The sequence below is a fragment of the Pseudorca crassidens genome, chromosome 2 (assembly GCF_039906515.1).
Source record: "Pseudorca crassidens isolate mPseCra1 chromosome 2, mPseCra1.hap1, whole genome shotgun sequence".
NCBI lineage: Eukaryota > Metazoa > Chordata > Mammalia > Artiodactyla > Delphinidae > Pseudorca > Pseudorca crassidens.
Window position 1 is genome coordinate 112,071,572 of NC_090297.1, and position 21,839 is coordinate 112,093,410.

At 38.0% G+C, this 21,839-nt stretch overlaps 1 protein-coding gene across 9 annotated transcripts in view; it reads right to left on the reverse strand.

The window, feature by feature from the left end:
- Positions 1–21,839, reverse strand: part of ASH1L (ASH1 like histone lysine methyltransferase) — a 205,285-nt gene that overhangs the window by 72,268 nt on the left and 111,178 nt on the right. The gene's annotated exons all lie outside the window — the stretch shown is intronic.

Here is a 21,839-nt window from a genome sequence, read left to right on the forward strand (position 1 = left end):
GATTGCTGGGTCATATGGTAGTTCTATTTGTACCTTTTTAAGGAACCTCCATACTGTTCTCCACAGTGGCTGTATCAATTTACATTCCCACCAACAGTGTAAGAGGGTTCCCTTTTCTCCACACCCTCTCCAGCATTTATTGTTTCTAGATTTTTTGATGATGGCCATTCTGACTGGTGTGAGATGATATCTCATTGTAGTTTTGATTTGCATTTCTCTAATGATTAGTGATGTTGAGCATTCTTTCATGTGTTTGTTGGCACTCTGTATATCTTCTTTGGAGAAATGTCTATTTAGGTCTTCTGCCCATTTTTGGATTGGGTTGTTTGTTTTTTTGTTATTAAGCTGCATGAGCTGCTTATAAATTTTGGAGATTAATCCTTTGTCAGTTGCTTCATTTGCAAATATTTTCTCCCATTCTGAGGGTTGTCTTTTGGTCTTCTTTATGGTTTCCTTTGCTGTGCAAAAGCTTTGAAGTTTCATTAGGTCCCATTTGTTTACTTTTGTTTTTATTTCCATTTCTCTAGGAGGTGGGTCAAAAAGGACCTTGCTGTGATTTATGTCATGGAGTGTTCTGCCTATGTTTTCCTCTAAGAGTTTGATAGTTTCTGGCCTTACATTTAGGTCTTTAATCCATTTTGAGCTTATTTTTGTGTATGGTGTTAGGGAGTGATCTAATCTCATACTTTTACAGGTACCTGTCCAGTTTTCCCAGCACCACTTATTGAATAGGCTGTCCTTTCTCCACTGTACATTTCTGCCTCCTTTGTCAAAGATAAGGTGACCATATGTGTGTGGGTTTATCTCTGGGCTTTCTATCCTGTTCCATTGATTTATATTTCTGTTTTTGTGCCAGTACCATACTGTCTTGATTACTGTAGCTTTGTAGTATAGTCTGAAGTCAGGAAGCCTGATTCCTCCAGCTCCATTTTTCGTTCTCAAGATTGCTTTGGCTATTCGGGGTCTTTTGTGTTTCCATACAAATTGTGAAATTTTTTGTTCTAGTTCTGTGAAAAATGCCAGTGGTAGTTTCATAGGGATTGCATTGAATCTGTAGATTACTTTGGGTAGTAGAGTCATTTTCACAATGTTGATTCTTCCAATCCAAGAACATGGTATATCTCTCCATCTATTTGTAACATCTTTAATTTCTTTCATCAGTGTCTTATAATTTTCTGCATACAGGTCTTTTGTCTCCTTAGGTAGGTTTATTCCTAGGTATTTTATTCTTTTTGTTGCAATGGTAAATGGGAGTGTTTTCTTGATTTCACTTTCAGATTTTTCATCCTTAGTGTATAGGAATGCCAGAGATTTCTGTGCATTAATTTTGTATCCTGCTACTTTACCAAATTCATTGATTAGCTCTAGTAGTTTTCTGGTAGCATCTTTAGGATTCTCTATGTATAGTATCATGTCATCTGCAAACAGTGACAGCTTTACTTCTTCTTTTCCAATTTGGATTCCTTTTATTTCCTTTTCTTCTCTGATTGCTGTGGCTAAAACTTCCAAAACTATGTTGAATAAGAGTGGTGAGAGTGGGCAACCTTGTCTTGTTCCTGATCTTAGTGGAAATGCTTTCAGTTTTTCACCATTGAGGACGATGTTGGCTGTGGGTTTGTCATATATGGCCTTTATTATGTTGAGGAAAGTTCCCTCTATGCCTACTTTCTGCAGGGTTTTTATCATAAATGGGTGTTGAATTTTGTCAAAAGCTTTCTCTGCATCTATTGAGATGATCATATGGTTTTTCTCCTTCAATTTGTTAATATGGTGTATCACGTTGATTGATTTGCGTATATTGAAGAATCCTTGCATTCCTGGAATAAACCCCACTTGATCATGGTGTATGATCCTTTTAATGTGCTGTTGGATTCTGTTTGCTAGTATTTTGTTGAGGATCTTTGCATCTATGTTCATCAGTGATATTGGCCTGTAGTTTTCTTTCTTTGTGACATCCTTGTCTGGTTTTGGTATCAGGGTGATGGTGGCCTCGTAGAATGAGTTGGGGAGTGTTCCTCCCTCTGCTATATTTTGGAAGAGTCTGAGAAGGATAGGTGACAGCTCTTCTCTAAATGTTTGATAGAATTCGCCTGTGAAGCCATCTGGTCCTGGGCTTTTGCTTGTTGGAAGATTTTTAATCACAGTTTCAATTTCAGTGCTTGTGATTGGTCTGTTCATATTTTCTATTTCTTCCTGATTCAGTCTTGGCAGGTTGTGCCTTTCTAAGAATTTGTCCATTTCTTCCAGGTTGTCCATTTTATTGGCATAGAGTTGCTTGTAGTAATCTCTCATGATCTTTTGTATTAATGCAGTGTCAGTTGTTACTTCTCCTTTTTCATTTCTAATTCTATTGATTTGAGTCTTCTCCCTTTTTTTCTTGATGAGTCTGGCTAATGGTTTATCAATTTTGTTTATCCTTTCAAAGAACCAGCTTTTAGTTTTATTGATCTTTGCTATCGTTTCCTTCATTTCTTTTTCATTTATTTCTGATCTGATTTTTATGATTTCTTTCCTCCTGCTAACTTTGGGGTTTTTTTGTTCTTCTTTCTCTAATTGCTTTAGGTGCAAGGTTAGGTTGTTTATTCGAGATGTTTCCTGTTTCTTAAGGTAAGATTGTATTGCTATAAACTTCCCTCTTAGAACTGCTTTTGCTGCATCCCATAGATTTTGAGTCGTCGTGTCTCCATTGTCATTTGTTTCTAGGTATTTTTTGATTTCCTCTTTGATTTCTTCAGTGATCACTTCGTTATTAAGTAGTGTATTGTTTAGCCTCCACGTGTTTGTATTTTTTACAGATCTTCTCCTGTAATTGATATCAAGTCTCATAGCGTTGTGGTCGGAAAAGATACTTGATACAATTTCAATTTTCTTAAATTTACCAAGGCTTGATTTGTGACCCAAGATATGATCTATCCTGGAGAATGTTCCATGAGCACTTGAGAAAAATGTGTATTCTGTTGTTTTTGGATGGAATGTCCTATAAATATCAATTAAGTCCATCTTGTTTAATGTATCATTTAAAGCTTGTGTTTCCTTATTTATTTTCATTTTGGATGATCTGTCCATTGGTGTAAGTGAGGTGTTAAAGTCCTCCACTATTACTGTGTTACTCTTGATTTCCTCTTTTATAGCTCTTAGCCCGTGCCTTATGTATTGAGGTGCTCCTATGTTGGGTGCATATATATTTATAATTGTTGTATCTTCTTCTTGGATTGATCCCTTGATCATTATGTAGTGTCCTTCCTTGTCTCTTGTAACATTCTTTATTTTAAAGTCTATTTTATCTGATATGAGCATTGCTACTCCAGCTTTCTTTTGATTTCCATTTGCATGGAATATCTTTTTCCATCCCCTCACTTTCAGTCTGTATGTGTCCCTAGGTCTGAAGTGGGTCTCTTGTAGACAGCATATATATGGGTCTTGTTTTTGTATCCATTCAGCAAGCCTGTGTCTTTTGGTTGGAGCATTTAATCCATTCACGTTTAAGGTAATTATCGATATGTATGTTCCTATTCCCATTTTCTTAATTGTTTTGGGTTTGTTTTTGTAGGTCCTTTTCTTCTCTTGTGTTTCCCACTTAGAGAAGTTGCTTTGGCATTTGTTGTAGAGCTGGTTTGGTGGTGCTGAATTCTCTTAGCTTTTGCTTGTCTGTAAAGCTTTTGATTTCTCCGTCGAATCTGAATGAGATCCTTGCCGGGTAGAGTGATCTCGGTTGTAGGTTCTTCCCTTTCATCACTTTAAGAATATCATTCCACTCCCTTCTGGCTTATAGTTTCTGCTGAGAAACCAGCTGTTAACCTTATGGGAGTTCCCTTGTATGTTATTTGTCATTTTTCCCTTGCTTCTTTCTTTGTCTTTAATTTTCGCCAATTTGATTACTATGTGTCTCGGCGTGTTTCTCCTTGGGTTTATCCTATATGGGACTCGCTGTGCTTCCTGGACTTGGGTGGCTATTTCCTTTCCCATGTTAGGGAAGTTTTCGACTATAATCTCTTCAAATATTTTCTCAGGTCCTTTCTCTCTCTCTTCTCCTTCTGTGACCCCTATAATGCGAATGTTGTTGCGTTTAATATTGTCTCAGAGGTCTCGTAGGCTGTCCTCATTTCTTTTCATTCTTTTTTTCTTTATTTTATTCTGCTGCAGTAAATTCCACCATTTTGTCTTTCAGGTCGCTTATCCGTTCTTCTGCCTCAGTTATTCTGCTACTGATTCCTTCTAGTGGAGTTTTTGTTTCAGTTATTGTATTGTTCATCTCTGTTTGTTTGTTCTCTAATTCTTCTAGGTCTTTGTTAAACATTTCTTGCATCTTCTCCATTCTTTTTCCAAGGTCCTGGATCATCTTCACTATCATTATTCTGAATTCTTTTTCTGGAAGGTTGCCCATCTCCACTTCATTTAGTTGTTTTTCTGGGGTTTTATCTTGTTCCTTCATCTGGTACACAGCCCTCTGCCTTTTCATCTTGTCTGTCTTCTCGTGAATGTGGTTTTTGTTCCTCAGGCTGCAGGACTGTAGTTCTTCTTGCTTCTGCTGTCTGCCCTCTGGTGGATGAGGCTATCTAAGAGGCTTGAGTAAGTTTCCTGATGGGAGGGACTGGTGGTGGGTGGAGCTGACTGTTGCTCTGGTGGGCAGAGATCAGTAAAACTTTAATCTGCTTGACTGCTGATGGGTGGGGCTGGGCTCCCTCTCTGTTGGTTGTTTGGCCTGAGGCAACCCAACACTGGAGCCTACCTGGGCTCTTTGGTGGGGATAATGACAGACTCTGGGAGGGCTCAAGCCAAGAAGTACTTCCCAGAACTTCTGCTGCCAGTGCCCTTGTCCCCAAGGTGAGGCAGAGCCAACCCCTGCCTCTGCAGGAGACCCTCCAACACTAGCAGGTAAGTCTGGTTCAGTCTCCCCTGGGTCCCGATGCACACACTACTTTGTGTGTGCTCTTCAAGAGTGGAGTCTCTGTTGCCCCCAGTCCTGTCAAGTCCTGCAATCAAATCCCACTAGGCTTAAAAGTCTGATTCTTTAGGAATTCCTCCTCCCGTTGCCGGACCCCCAGGTTGGGAAGCCTGACGTGGGACTCAGAACCTTCACTCCAGTGGGTGGACTTCTGTGGTATAAGTGTTCTCCAGTCTGTGAGTCACCCACTCAGCAGCTATGGGATTTGATTTTACTGTAATTGCACCCCTACCGTCTCACTGTGGCTTCTCCTTTGTCTTTGTATGTGGGGTATCTTTTTTGGTGAGTTCCCGTGTCTTCCTGTTGATGATTGTCCAGCAGCTAGTTGTGATTCTGGTGTTCTCACAAGAGGGAGTGAGAGCACATCCTTCTACTCCGCCATCTTGGTTTCTCTTTGTCACATGTATTGTTTTGAATTATGGTTTTCACTGGATATGTGCCCAGGAGCGGGATTGCTGGATTATATGGCAGTTCTATTTTTACTTTTTAAAGGAAACTCCATAGTGTTCTCCATAGTGGCTGTACCAGTTTACATTCCCACCAACAGTGTAATCACTTGCTTTCTCTTGCATTCCTATACACTAACAACAAAAGATTAGAAAGAGAAATCAAGGGAACGATCCCATTTACCACTGCATCAAAAAGAATAAAATAGGGACTTTACTGGTGGCGCAGTGGTTAAGAATCTGCCTGCCAACGCAGGGGACACGGCTTCGAGCCCTGGTCCAAGAAGATCTCACATGCTGTGGAACAACTAAGCCCGTGTGCCGCAACTACTGAGAATGTGTTCTAGAGCCCGCATGCCGCAACTACTGAGCCTGCGAGCCACAACTATTGAAGCCCATGTGCCTAGAGGCTGTGCTCCATAGAACAAGAGAAGCCACTGTGATGAGAAGCCCACACACCGCAAGGAAGAGTAGCCCCCACTAGCTGCAACTAGAGAAAGCCGGTGTGCAGCAAAACGAAGACCTAATGCAGCCAGAAATAAATAAATAAATAAATAAATTTATTAAAAAAAAAAAAGAATGAAATACCTAGGAATAAACATACGTAAGGAGGCAAAAGACCTGTACTCAGAAAACTACAATATACTGATGAAAGAAATAAAAGATGACACAAACAGATACAGAGATAGACCATGTTCTTGGATTGGAAGGCTCAATATTGTGAAAATGACTACACTACCCAAAGCAATCTACAAGATTCAATGCAATCTCTATCAAATTACCAATGGCATTTTTCACAGAATTAGAAGAAAAAGTTTTACAATTTGTATGGAAACACAAAAGATCACAAATAGCCAAAGCAATCTTGAGAAAGAATAACAGAGCTAGAGAAATCAGGCTCCCTGACTTCAGACTATACTACAAAGCCACAGTCATCAAAAGAGTATGGTAATTGCACAAGAATACTTCTTTTAAAGCCTGGATTTGCTTGCAAAACTTTTAGTGGAATTATATAAATATATATATTTGTCTCTAGTCTTCCTTTAACAGAGATAAGCTTCATTAAGCTTAGTTTTGTCGTAGTTGTTCTGGGTTGATTATAGAGATGACTCACAGAACAAGTTCTAAATGCTAATGGATTAGGTAGATATTGTTTATAGTAAATGGCTGAGAAACAACTTGGGAACAAACTCACAGATTAGAACATGCACTTCAAGTTTTAAGTCACTTTAGTAACAAAGGGAGCTTCCAGTGTAGCTGGAATTCCAAAAGGAAATGAAAGCCCTTCCTAGCAACGTGCACTGTATTTTCAGTGAATAGACATCCACTAAAATTCTGAATATGATTCTACAATCTTTGTTACATTAGCTAAAGATAATATTACTAAAACATTAAAACACAAAACAAAGTCAAACTGAGTAGACTTTTCATTAAAGACAAAATGGACGAAGATTAAACGTGATAAATTTATTGCAAATTCCTAACTATAAACACTGGAGAGCTAAGAAATCAAAAGCTATGCTTGTCATAATACTATTCACAAATTTAGCTACCCATATTAATAGTCACTGACATATGAAAACTATGAACTAATCACTCATATATGAGAACTATGAACTAAAAGGCAATGAATGCTATGTTACAGAGTTGTTGGGAAGAAAAAAAGTAGCTGGACTTATGGTGATCTTTAAGAAAAAAATACTGTTCTTGTAAATTCTTTCACTTGGATTAAAGGAGGAAAAGAAACGTAGCATGGTATACGTCACAAAATCAGAATACATGTTAATTTGGCTATTTCTCATTTCAGTCAAACATTTTTTCCATACTAACTTGCAACAAAATTGGTATAAACATGATGTTTCAGGCTCATCTTGTGCATTCCCTGACCCACCCCTGAATCAGCCATTTCTCCAAGGAGCTTTAGTTCCTCTCAGTGGGAAACGGTATTTAAAAACCAAACTCTAGGGACTTCACTGGTGGCGCAGTGTTTTAAGAGTCCTCCTGCTAATGCAGGGGACACGGGTTTGAGCCCTGGTTCGGCAAGATCCCACACGTCGCGGAGCAACTAAGCTCATGCTCCACAACTGCTGAGCCTGCACTCTGGAGCCCACAAGCCACAACTACTGAGCCCGCAACTACTGAGGCCTGCACACCTAGAGTCCATGCTCTGCAACAGGAGAAGCCACCTCAGTGGGAAGCCCACGCACTGCAACAAAGACCAACTCAGCCAAAAAATTAAAAAATTAAAAAAATAAATAAATAAAAGTAACCAAACTCTATACACTAAGTGTGCTCACAACTGGTGGGACATCACTGTAGTCTCTTTCAGCTAACAGAGCTGGAGAAAAATGGGAATTTCAAAGGTTCAACAATAAACAAACAAACAAATAAACAAAGTATGTAGGCTTCTGGTTCAAGATGGAGATGAAGGAAGATCCTGAACTCACCTCCTCCCAGAGACACTGTGAACCCACAAGTTACATGCAGAACAATTTCCTCTGAAAGAACCCTAACAGTAGCTGAGTGACTCGTACACATTGGGCTAACAAGAAAAAAACCACATCGAAATGGTTAGGAGAGGCCGAGATCACAGTCTCACCGCAAACCTCATCCATGGAACAGCAATCCACAATCAGGAGGGCACTCACAACTCCAAGCTTCTCCCTGAGGAGCAAAGGCTTTGAACCCCACATCTGGTACTCCAACTTTTAAGACCTCCAGCTGAGATATGGGCCTCCAAAACATCTAGCTCTAAACCCCAATGGGGCTTGTGTCCACGAGACCCAAAAGACTATACAGAAAACTGAGAAACAGTTCTGAAAGGGCTTGCATGAATTCACTGTGGCTAACCTCCCAGCACACAGTGCATAAGGAGGTGGCTGAAACATACCCAGTCTTTCTGTGAAAGAGGCCATTTGATTATCTTAAATCTCTGACCTGAGGGGCAGGTATCTAACATAACACACATCTAGGGGGGCAGACTAAGATATTCTCCAGAGACTGCGGAGGCTGGTAGATGCCAGCTTCTGCACCTACCAGCCTCCAGGTCTTTGTATTATCCATCTGCCTCACTCCAGGTCAATAGTATTGCCTACAAAGGAGCTTGTGCACATGTCTGGAGCCCTGGTTTTTGCAGCTGCCAACCTGGGGACATCCCTTGATCACGTGGCTCCGGTGGGCAGCGGGGCTTAGGATCACAGGCCCCATAGCACTGTAACAAACATTGAAACAGTTCTTAACTAGCTACCTCCCACCCCCACCTCAGGGCACAGAGAAGAGGCAGCAGACAGAAATGCCCAGTCTTTCTATGAAAGAGGCTTATTAGCTTATTATCTTTGTAGCTGTGGCCTCAATGGGTAGGCTTCTAATTAAACACACTGAGGTGGACTTAACAGATATATACAAAATATTCCATCCCAAAGAAACAAAATACATATCATTCTCAAGTGCGCGTGGAACATTCTCCAGGACAGATCATATGTTAGGTCACAAAAAAAAAGCTTCATAAATTTAAGAAGACTGAAGTCTTATCAACCATTTTTTCCACCATAATAGTATAAAAGTACAAGTTAATTACAAGAAGGAAACTAGAAAATTCACAAATATGTGGAGATTAAACAACAATGCTACTCAACAACCAAAGGGTCAATGAAGAAAAAGAGATATAAAGCAAATCTTGAAACAAATGAAAATGCAACATAACAAAACTTATGGGATGCCACAAAAGCAGTTCTAAGAGGGAAGTTCATAGCGATAAATTAAGAAACCAAAAAAAATCTCAAATAAACAACCTAACTTTATAACTCGTGGAACCAGATAAGGAACATACTAAGGCCAAAGAAGGAAAGAAATAACAAAGATCAGAGTGGAAATAAATGAAATAGAGACTAAAAAGACAAAAGATCAATGAAACTAAGAACTGCTTTTTTGAAAAGATAAACAAAATAGACAAAGCTTTAGCTAGACTAACCCAGAAAAAGAGAAGACTCAAACAAAATGAAATGAAAGAGGAGACATTATAACTGATAACCTCAGAAACACAAAAGATCATAAGATACTACTGCAAACAATTATATGCCAATAAACTGGACAACCTAGAAGAAATGGATGAATTCCTAGAAACATACAACCTACCAAGACTGAATTGTGAAAAAAATAGAAAATCTGAGCAGCCAGATAACTAGTAAGGAGATTGAATCAGTAATCAAAACCTCCCAACAACAAAAATCCAGGAGCAGAGGGCTTCACTGGTGAATTCTACCAAACAATAAAGAAGAATTAATATAAATCCTTCTCAAACACTTCCAAAAAATAGAAGAGAAGAAAACACTTCTTGTCGCATTTTATGAGGTCAGCAGCACCCTGATACCAAAATAACATAAGGACACTACAAGAAAAAAAATTACAGGCTAATAACCTTGATGAAAACACATGCAACAATCCTCAACAAAACATTAGCAAACTAAATTCAACAATATATTAAAAGGACTGTACTTTATGATCAAGTGGAATTTATTCCAGGGATGCAAGGATGGTCTAACATCTGCAAAATCAATGCGATATACCAAAACAACATAAATGATAAAAATCATATGATTATCTCTTAATTTTTAAATTTTATTTTTAATTTTTAAAAATCAATCAATCAATTTATTTATTTATTTTTGGCTGTGTTGGGTCTTTGTTGCTGCACATGGGCTTTCTCTGGTTGCAGCGAGCGGGGGCTACTCTTTGTTGCAGTGCACGGGCTTCTCATTGCAGTGGCTTCTCTTGTTGTGGAGCACTAGGCACGTGGGTTTCAGTAACTGCAGCACATGGGTTCAGTAGTTGTGGCTTGTGGACTCTAGAGTGCAGGGTCAGTAGTTGTGGCACATGGGCTTAGTTGCTCCACAGCATGTGGGATCTTCCCAGACCAGGGATCGAACCCGTGTCCCCTGCACTGGCAGGCAGATTCTTAACCACTGAGCCACCAGGAAAATCCCATGATTATCTCTTTAAATGGAGAAAAACCATTTGACAAAATCCAACATCCATTTATGATAAAAATGCTCAACAAGGGGACTTCCCTGGTGGTACAGTGGTAAAGAATCCGCCTTCCAATGCAGGGGATATGGGTTCCATCCCTGGTCGGGGAACTGAGATCCCACATGCCACGGGGCAACTAAGCCTGCGTGCCACATATGCTGAGCTTGCGCACCTCAATGAGACAGACCACATGCTGCAAACTACAGAGCCCGGAGCCTGTGCGTCACAACTACAGAGAGAAAAACCCACATGCCACAACTAGACAGAAACCCGTGCGCCGCAATGAAAGATCCCGAGATCCTGTGTGCCACAGCTATGACCTGATGCAGCCAAAATAAAAAATAAATAAATAAATTAGAAAAAAAAAAAGCTCAACAAAGTGGGTAAAGGAATGTTCCTCAACATAATAAAGGCCACTTATGGCATGCCCACAACTAACATCATACACAATGATGAAAGAATGAAAGCTTTTACTCTAAGATCAGGAACAAGACAAGAATGCCCACACTCACCGTTTTTATTCAACATAGTACTGGAGGTTATAAGCAGAGCAATTAGTCAAGAAAAAGAAATAAAAGACAGAAAAAGAAATAAAAGGCATCCAATATAAAAGGAAGAAGTGAAACTGTCTCTATTTGCAGATGATATGATATGATACATAGAAAACCCCAAAGACTATACCAAAAAACTGTTAGAACTGATAAACAAATTTAGTAAAATCAAAATTCAAAAATCAGTTGTGTATCTATACATTAATAACTATCAGAAAAAGAAATTAGGGACTTCCTTGGTGGTGCAGTGGTTAAGACTCCATGGTCCCAATGCAGGGGGCCTGGGGTCGATCCCTGGCCATGTAACTAGATCCCACATGCATGCTGTAACTAAGAGTTCGTGTGCCACAACTAAGGAGCCTGTGTGCTGCAACTAAGAAGCCAGTGAGCCACAACTAAGGAGTCCACGAGCCGCAACTAAGAAGCCCACCTGCTGCAACTAAGACCCAGCGCAACCAAATAAATAAAGAGAAATTAAGAAAACCATTGCATTTGTAATAGCACTGAAAATAATAAAATACCTAGGAATAAATTTAAAGGTAAAAGACCTGTATGCTGAAAACTATAAGATGCTGCTGAAAGAAATAGAAAAAAATACAAATAAATGAGAAGATATTTCATGCTCATGGACTGGAAGAATTAATATTGTTAAAATACCCATAACTGCGCAAAGAAATCTACAGATTCAATGCAATAATAAAAAAAAATCCCAATGGCGTTTTTCACAGAAAAAGAACAAACAATCCTAAAATTTTTATGGAACCACAGAAGACCCCAAATAGCCAAAGCAATCTTGAGAAAGAAGAACAAAGCTGAAGGCATCACACTTCCTGATTTCAAACTGTATTACAAAGCTAAAGTAATCAGAACAGTATGGTATTGGCACAAAAAACAGACAAACAGATGAATGGAATATTACTTAGCCACTGAAAAGGAGGAAATCCTGTCATTGAGACAATACAGATGGACCTTGAGGGCATGATGCTAAATAAATAAGTCAGATAGAGAAAGACAAACACCTTATGATCTCACTTATATGTGGACTCTATTAAAAAAAAAAAAGACCAAAATAAAAACATCAAACTCATTGACACAGAGAATAGATTTGATGGTTGCCAGAAGTAGGGGGGTGGGGAGGGATGAAATGGTTAAGGTGGTCAAAAAGTACAAACTTCTAGTTATAAAATAAATAATTCCTGTAGATGTAACATACAGTATGGTGACTATAATTAATGACATTATATTGCATATTTGAACGCTGTTGTGGTTGACATCACAGTGACTGAATGATCACAGTTAATATCATCAATTACACATGATATCATGTGCTTCCTGATTTGATTCACTGAGAAGAAAACATTACTTTTGTGGTATTCCTGACAACCTTAATCTATTCATGAAGAAACATCAAACTCAAATTTTAGAACCTTCTATGAAACAACTCCTCTGTACTCATAAAGAAATGTCAATACGATGAAAGACAAAGGCTGGAGAAGTGTTCCAAATTAAAGGAGAATAAAGAGACATGGCAACTAAATGTAATGCATAATTATATATTGGATCCTGAATCAATGCAGAAAAAAAATGTTATAAAGGGCATAACTGACACAATTAGTGAAATTTGATTATTAACTGTGTATTAGATAATAGTATTGTAGTGATGTTAAGATCCTGAAGAAAATGTCCTGGTTCATAGGAAATACATGCTAAAATATTTGAGTCACTGGTTAAAATGTCTATAACTTTTTATCAAAAAACTGAGAAAAAAAATGTCTCTGTGTGTATAAGAGAAAGAGAGCAGGCAGAAAGGGAAGTAGAGAAAGAAATGTGGCAGAAATCAACATTTGATGAACCTGGGTGAAAGGTATATAATACTTCTGTAAAATCTTGCAATCTTCTTTAGGTTATCACCCACCATGCATAAAAATAAATAATAAATACATGATATGCTTTGGGAAAATATTAAACCAAGTTTTTGCAATAAATTAATTTACTTTGGTAGTAAAAACTTATTTAGAGGGCTTCCCTGGTGGCGCAGTGGTTGGGAGTCCGTCTGCCAATGCAGGGGACACGGGTTCGTGCCCCGGTCCGGGAGGATCCCACATGCTGCGGAGCGGCTGGGCCCGTGAGCCATGGCCGCTGAGCCTGCGCGTCCGGAGCCTGTGCTCCGCAACGGGAGAGGCCATGGCAGTGAGAGGCCCACGTACCGAAAAAAAAACCCACAAAAAAGCAAAAAACTTATTTAGATTAATGTTTAAATAAGAATAAATTTCTTTAGCACCAAATAACCACAGGGAAAATAGGACCAAAATCATACTGAAAGGTAAGAAAAACTGTATTGGAGGAGTTAAAACACTGTTCTACTGGAAAACATAGTAGAACATATTTGTAAAGACTGTTGTGATTTTAATCTCTAAGAGTTTAGGACTATCACTTAGATGTACTTAAATATAAATGACAAATAAAAACTATGTAAAAGATCTTGGTAAATGTCAAGGGAGTATACAAATTATAATGTAATAATAGTTGATCACAGAAACAATGTTTTTCATACACATCAAACTTTTAAAGAAAAAATTTGGCATTTACTACATTTTGGAATGTCTTTCTTGGGTGAAAATGAAAAGGATAGACACATAATAATTTCCTCACATATTTGTTACCAAATAAGAGGGCAGATGCTGCTTTTAGCATTTAAAATTTTTCTAAGGAAAATTTAAGTCATACATTTTTTAGAAATTCAGGCAGTTTGTTACTTCTTTTTCATAATATAGAAAATGGACTGATAGTTTCAAGGCACATGGGAGGAACAAAGAATACTCATGGCCAAAAGAAGCTTACAGTCTGGTGGAGGAACAAACATGTATGCATATATGCCTAGTTTAAAAATTAGAATGTGATAAAACTCTTAAGGTTCTACTAAGCTTTACAAAAGGGAAAGGAAAAGTAAAATTAATCTCAACTACAGGAGAATTAAGGCAACTTTTTATTTAATGAGGGAGTATTTCAAATCTTGAGTAAAGTCTGAAAGGATCAATGGCATTTGGCAAGTAAAAGGCTAGTGGGCAGGTCGTTTTTACCACTTAGAGCAAACACCTAGGACAAGCACCAAGAGTAAAGTGGAGGATGGAGAAACTGGGGGAAATTATCAGATGCTGTAGTTAAGGGAATGAATATTTCAGGAGTGTAACTGGAGATAAGACTAGAAAAACAGGTTATACTAGATCATGGTAGGTCTTAAATATTATTGAAGAATTTTGGATTCTATAATGTAGGAAATAAGTGCACAGTTGGCCCTCCCTATTTGCGGATGGAGAACCCGCAGATACACAGGGCAGACTGTACTATACCGTTTTACATAAGGGAACTGAGCCTCTGTGCATTTTGGTATCTGTGGGGTGGGGGTCTGGAAGCAATCCCGCACAGATACCATGAGACGACTATATCTCAAAGAAAATCTGAGTAGAGGAATAACAATCCTGAGGATATCATATTACTGTATTCAAGAGAAAGTAAGTCTTATAAGGGTTAATTTTATCCTAGGTCACAAATTTAGTGACAATGGAGTTAGACATTTAAAAAATTTATTGAATATTTATTTACTTCATACATGTCAAGCATTTAACCCACAAAACTCTATCAAGTAGGTACTTTTCATCACGCCATTTTTTTAGATGAGGACACTGAGGACATAGGTCAGTAATATGCCCCAATTCATGTAACTAGTAAGTGAAGGAGTAAGGATTTGAGTTCTATAACCACAACTTGATGCATTACCCTTGCTGGATTTAAGAATCACTTGAATCTAGCCTCTTTCTCGAAACTTAGACAATCTATTCTGTATTCCACTGGTAGTTAAACTTCTGAAAATACTATTTTCATAAACTACCTTGCTGAAGATGTTAACATTTCTCTCAACACACTTTACCAACCTACACTATTTTCTGTAACAGATTTATTTTACTAATTTTATTTAGATTAACACAAATTTACATGATCTTAGCACAACCAACTATCCATAGGGAGAAATGGCCCAGAATCATATTGAAAGGTAATTAAGATCATACCAGGGTTAAAATATTCTGAACACCATCTACAGACAACCGGAGCATAAACCCCTTCAATGTCCCTTCATGAACATCATGGCAGAACTTTTGTCCTGAGGATGTAAAATTTGTAGAGGGAGGATATAAAAGCATGTTTTTTTGTAATGCCACAATGTAATGTAATTTCCTTAACCCTCCAATTGAAACTAGTTTACCTCACAATTTAAAACCTTTGAGGAGCATGACATTTTTAGATAAAATAGAAGTTAAAATTATATTTCAAGATTACTAAACTTTATCAGCCCTAATGTCTTATCTCATAAAGTATGTAATGTAAAATATACACTCTTATCTAGAATGAACATTCCATCTAAAATAGAAATTAATGAAATTTTCCAGACAAGCCAATTTTTTTTTTTTTTAACAATCAAACAGTATTTAAGTTAGAGGCAAAGTGGCAACAGGTATAAGTGTTGCAGCCAATTATTGCCCACATACAAATATTAGCTATGTCACCTACTAGCTGTGTAACACTGGACAAATTACTTACTCTCTCTAAGGCTTAGCTTCTTCAATAACAGTATCTGGTCTTTCACAAGATTAAATGAGATAATATATGCAAAGTGCTTAACACAGCAACTGGCACATAGTGGGCACTCAGTAAGGACTAACTCTCTTCAGTTTAGCCAATGAGTACAGCCTAGCCTAATACTATATACCAGAAAAATTCCAAATAGATCTGGGAACTAGATGTAAAAATCAAAGTTAAACAATTACTAGAAGAAAATAAGGCTGGATTTCTTAGTTCCTTTAAAACCTGGGTGTGGGGAAGCTTTTCTAATAATAATCCAAAATCCAGAAGCACAATACAAACAAAAACAAAACAAAAATTTGACTACATGAAAATATGGACCTTTGTATGATAAAAATCATCATATGCAAAGTCCAGAGTCAAACTACAGAATCCATTAAAATACTATGAGGACTATTAATTGAGTTCAGCAAGGCTTGCAGGATATAAAATCGATATACAAAAATCAAGTGTATTTCTATATATTAGCAATAAACATATAAAATGGAATTTAAAAATTCCATTTACGATAACATCAAAAGAATAAAATGCTTAGGAGTACGTTTAACAAAAGTACTTACAAGACTTACATACTGAAAACTAAAAAATACTGTTAAAAGAAATTTTAAAAGAATTGAATAACTAGAAAGACATCCCACGTTCATGGATCAAAATACTTAATATCGGTAAGATATAAAACTCTCCAATTAATCTACATTTTTTTTTCAAAATCCCAGCTGGTTTTTTTTTTGCAGAAATCAACAAGTTGATCCTGAAATTCATATGGAAATAGCAAGGGACCCAGAATTAGCCAAACAAAGTTGGAAGAAGCCAGAAGAGCCAAAGTTAGAGGCATCATATTTCAGTATTCAACACAGTATGCTACTGGGATAACAAAAGACATATAGCGAATAAGGACAAAAGACAAATAACAAACTGACAAAAAATGTAGTGCAGTTTATATCACAAAGGGCAAATCTCCTTAATATATAAGGAACTCTTAAAAATCAAGGGAAAAAAAAAAGACTAAACAACCTGATAGAAAAATGGTGGGAAAAACACTGAAGGTTTAGGCTTTCCTTGAGCTTAGAGACTTAAAGAAGCAGACTCTCTTTCTTAGCAGCTTAGAAGAAGCCAAGATACCACTGAGTTCTACAACTCCAATAAAATGAATATGAGCATGGATAAGAACCTCAAGTCTCAGATGAGATTTGGCTGCTACCTTGATTCCAGCCTTGTGAGACACAGAGCAGAAATGTCTAGACTCCTAAAATTCCAGGGAATCTGTGAGATAATAAATGGGTAACGTTTTAAGCTGCTAAAATTGTGGTAATGTGTTACACAGTAATAGAAAATTAATACATGTATGTGTGTACATATATATACTTATTTATTTCCTCGTTCTGAAAGAGCCTAAAAGCATTGCCACACCTCAGGAACAATGACAACCTAGTAGCAAACAGTATATCAAGTACCCAGATTTTGATTTCTAAATAATTCCCATTAAAAGAAACCAGGGACTTCCCTGGTGGCACAGTAAGACTCCATGCTCCCAATGCAGGGGGCCTGGGTTCAATCCTTGGTCAGGGAACTACATCCCACGTGCACGCCGCAACTAAGAGTTCACATGCCACAACTAAGGAGCTGGTAGGCCACAACTAAAGAGCCCCCCTGCCGCAAGTAAGACCCAGCGTAACCAAATAAATATTAAAAAAAAAAAAAAAAAGAGAAAGAAACCAAAACTTCTTGAGTGAAATAACTGATTCCTGATCTGAGGCAAGGAAAGAACAAGGTAAATCTGATAAACAACAGCAAAGAAATAAAAGCAAATACCAAAACAAACAAAAGAACCAGGGTGAATGATACCTTTCTATGACAGAAAGCAGGGAAATGCTCAAAGATGAATGAGGTTATGCCTAAAAGAAACAGGGCCCAGCTTAAAGTGTCTTCTGTGATTAAAATTTGGGAAATTTGTGCATGTCTCCACAAAATGATGGTACTGGATTATGATATATTAAATTTTTTTTTGCGGTACGCGGGCCTCTCACTGCTGTGGCCTCTCCCACTGCAGAGCACAGGCTCCGGATGCGCAGGCTCAGCGGCCACGGCTCACGGGCCCAGCCGCTCCACGGCATGCGGGATCCTCGCAGACCGGGGCACAAACCCATGTCCCCTGCATTAGCAGGCGGACTCTCAACCACTGCGCCACCGGGGAAGCCCTAAAAATTTTTATGAGTCCATACAATCATCTTCCCAGAAAAATATCAGCTAATAAATGTTGAAGAAATGACAGAATTAGAAAATTACCAGTTTGCAACTAACAATGTACTCACCAGTTTAGTCAAAGATCATAATGGATGCTAAAATATTATATTAAAAAAAAAAAGACTGCTAGAGAAGAAGCCAGAGCCTCAACTATCACCCCATGATTTACTAATTTACAACAGTAAAAATGTATCTTTACATTGGAGAGATCTGGTGGATACCACACCTTAATCAAGTGATCAAACATGGCATAACCAACAGTCAAACAGTAAGTGGGATGCAATTAGAAGTACGAAATATCACATATGTAATACTCCTACCAAGATTTAACCTAAATCTAATCATGAAGAAATAATTTTAAAATTGTGGAATGTAGCACAACAAGCTTAAGTTCCTCAAAAAGGATCAATCTCATAAAAAACAAAAGATAGGGAATATTCTAGATTAAAATAATACACATAGCTAGCAATCAGGTGTAACACATGTTATCTGTTTGGATTCTACATTAAAAGAAAACAAATTGAAATAAAAGATAATTTTAGGACAATAGGGAAAATATAAGCATGGGCTGTATATTAATGATATTACTGATATACCGCTTTGTTTAAAAAAAATAAATAATTAATTAATTTTATTTTTGGCTGTGTTGGGTCTTCATTGTTCTGTGTGCGTGAGTTTTTTCTAGTTCTGGCGAGCAGGGGCTACTCTTCGTTGCGGTGCACGGGCTTTTCATTGCGGTGCCTTCTCTTGTGGTGGAGCACGGGCTCTAGGCGCACAGCCTTCAGTATTTGTGGCACGCAGGCTCAGTAGTTGTGGCTCGCGGGCTCTAGAGCACAGGCTCAGTAGTTGTGGCGCACAGGCTTAGTTGCCCCGCAGCATGTGGGATCTTCCCAAACCAGGGGTCGAACCTGTGTCCCCTAGCAGGCGGATTCCTAACCACTGCACACCAGGGAAGTCCTACTTATTTTCTTAGATATGATAATGGTATTAAGATTAGGTAGGAGAGTATCCTAGTTCTAAGGTGATAACTTCTGAAATGCATAGGGGTGAATGAATGTCTGCAACTTACTTTCAAAATTTTCACCGGACAAAAATGTTTTCCCCTGCAAAAATGTAAATGTGTGTATAGAGAGAATTAAAGCAAATGTGGCAAAATGTTGATAAATTTAGGTACGGTATATGAGTGTTAATTTTGCCAGAGATTTGAGTATTTTCAAACAAACAAACAAAACAAACAAAAACACTGTGAAAAAAATAAAACAGTTTAATCTGGGAAGGTAGTCCCCTTGTATGCCTATGCAAGATTTACTGATCTAGGGCTTAAGGGAGGTGAATTAGGTAATTTCTAAGGTATGTTCAGGTTGGAAAGTGCTAATACTGTGTTTTTACAGAGAAAACACGACTACATGTCTATTAAAAAGTATTTTAAAGAAGTATTATTTCACTTCCCAAATTTCTAGTTTACAATAATACCATCATTACTATAGCAATTATGATGTCATTTGTAATTTCTACACTTTAAGATATGTTAATTCCCAATTTTCATCACAAAACTGTATTTTCCTAATCTCTTCCTTGAACTCTGATAGTATTTACAGTTTGCGACACACATTTCCTAAGGGAAGGCTATATCATTTTCCACTCTCAGTAACAGAATAGAGGGATATCTCAGAACTTGAGATAACAGATCTCCTGCAAAGTTTTCCTGGTAAAATATATATAACATAAAATTTCCCATTTTAACCAATCTTGAGTGTGCAGCTCAGTGGTATTAAGTACATTCACACTGTTGTACAACCATCACTATCATCCATCTAGAGAACACTTCATCTTGTAATACTGAAACTCTGTATCCATTAAACAATAACTGCCACCAGCCCCTGGCAACCACCATTCTCCATTCTCTCTCCATGCATCTGACTACCCTAGGTACCTCTTATAAGTGGAATCAAACAGTATTTGTCTTTTTCTGACTGATTCATTTCACTTAGCATAATATTTTCAAGGTTCATCCATATTGTAGGAGGTGTCCAAATTCCTTCTTTTTTAAGGCTGAATAATATTCCATTGTATGAATGGGATATAATTTTTTGAAGTATCTTAAATCTTGTTATTTATTAAAATATATTAAATCTTGTTATTAAAAGTCCATCAGGCCTGTATTAAAGAACAGTCAAGTGAGAAATAGTAATTGCTAATGAAGCCACTTTATTATAACTAGAGGGAGCTAGAGCAACAGAGCTGCTGCCAGATACAAACACATTTTCCTTAGCCATAAGACTGGACATAACCAAGCTTCTATAAAAAATAGAACGGAATGTAAATGTGGTTATGGATTCCCTCCCAATGCTTCTCCATTTCTAAGTGGCAAACTGAACTTTCATAAATCATGATTTATAATTCCTGACAATATACAGTGATGGCCTGATATGTTCTACTCCACATTAGGAGCCAAATCACATGTGGAAAGTTTTTAATCATCTCTGTTAATGCAATCTTTATTTTTTATTATATTAAAAAATCACTTTTCGGACTTCCCTGGCGGTCCAGCGGTTAAGACCCTGCGCTTCCACCGCAGGGGCCACGGGTTCAATCCCTGGTTGGGGAATTAAAATCCCACATGCCTTGGGGCCAAAAAGACAAAACAAAACAAAAAGACTTTTATTTTTTTCTAGGAAAAAAAGAGGCAAGAGGCTCTTAGTTTAATCATGATGGGTGACTGCAGAGAAAAGAGTATAGAAAACAGGATTTAAAAGAGAAATGCAGTGACTTCCCTGGTGGCACAGTGGTTAAGAATCCACCTGCCATTGCAGGGGATACGGGTCCGATTCCTGGTCTGGGAAGATCCCACATGCTGTGGAGCAACTAAGCCCATGCGTCACAACTACTGAGCCTGCATGCCACAACTACTGAAGCCCATGTGCCTAGAGCCTGTGCTCTGCAACAAGAGAAGCCAGAGCAATGAGAAGCATGTGCACCACAACGAAGAAGAGCCCCCACTCGCCACAACTAGAGAAAGCCTGCGCACAGCGCTGAAGACCCAACGCAGCCAAAAATAAAAAAATTTTAAAAAGACAAATGCATAAAAAATAATTATAAATGTATGTTTTAGGGCACAAAATGAATAAAGATGTAATTTGTAATTTCAATAATATAAAAGGAAGGCATGGAGTTTTACAGGAATAGCATTTTTGTATGTGACTGAAGTTAAGTTGGTATCAATTCAAATTACAGAGTTATATCTTTAGGAAGTTATATGTAATCTCCATGGTAACCACAGATAAAACAGCTATAGAATATACACAAAAGGGAATGAGAAGGGAATCAAACAGGTAACTACAAGAAGATCAGCTAAGTACAAAAGAAGGCAGTAAGGAGGAAATGAGGGACAAAAAGCTATAACACATATGGAAAACTAAATGGCAAGCATAAATCCTTTCTTATTAGTAATTACTATAAATGTAAATTGAGGAGACTTTCCAGTCAAAAGGCAGAGAGGAGCAAAATGAATATAAAACATGATCTAACTACATACATGCTGTCTACAAGAGATTCACTTTAGATCCAAAGATGGGAACTGGATGCACATGAAAGGATGGAAAAAGATATTCCATGCAAATAGTAACCAAAAGAGATAAGGAGATTATACTAATATCAGAAAAAGAGACTTTAAGTAAATAAGTAAAAAACTGTAACAAGAGACAAACATTAAATATTGACAAGAGAGTCCATTCACCATAAAGCTATAACAATTATAAAAAAATATTCAGGGCTTCCCTGGTGGCGCAGTGGTTGGGAGTCCGCCTGCCGATGCAGGGGACACAGGTTCGTGCCCCGGTCAGGGAGGATCCCGCGTGCCGCGAAGCGGCTGGGCCCGTGAGCCATGGCCGCTGGGCCTGCGCGTCCGGAGCCTGTGCTCTGCAGCGGGACAGGCCACAACAGTGAGAGGTCCGTGTACAGCAAAAAAAAAAAAAAAACACCAAAATATTC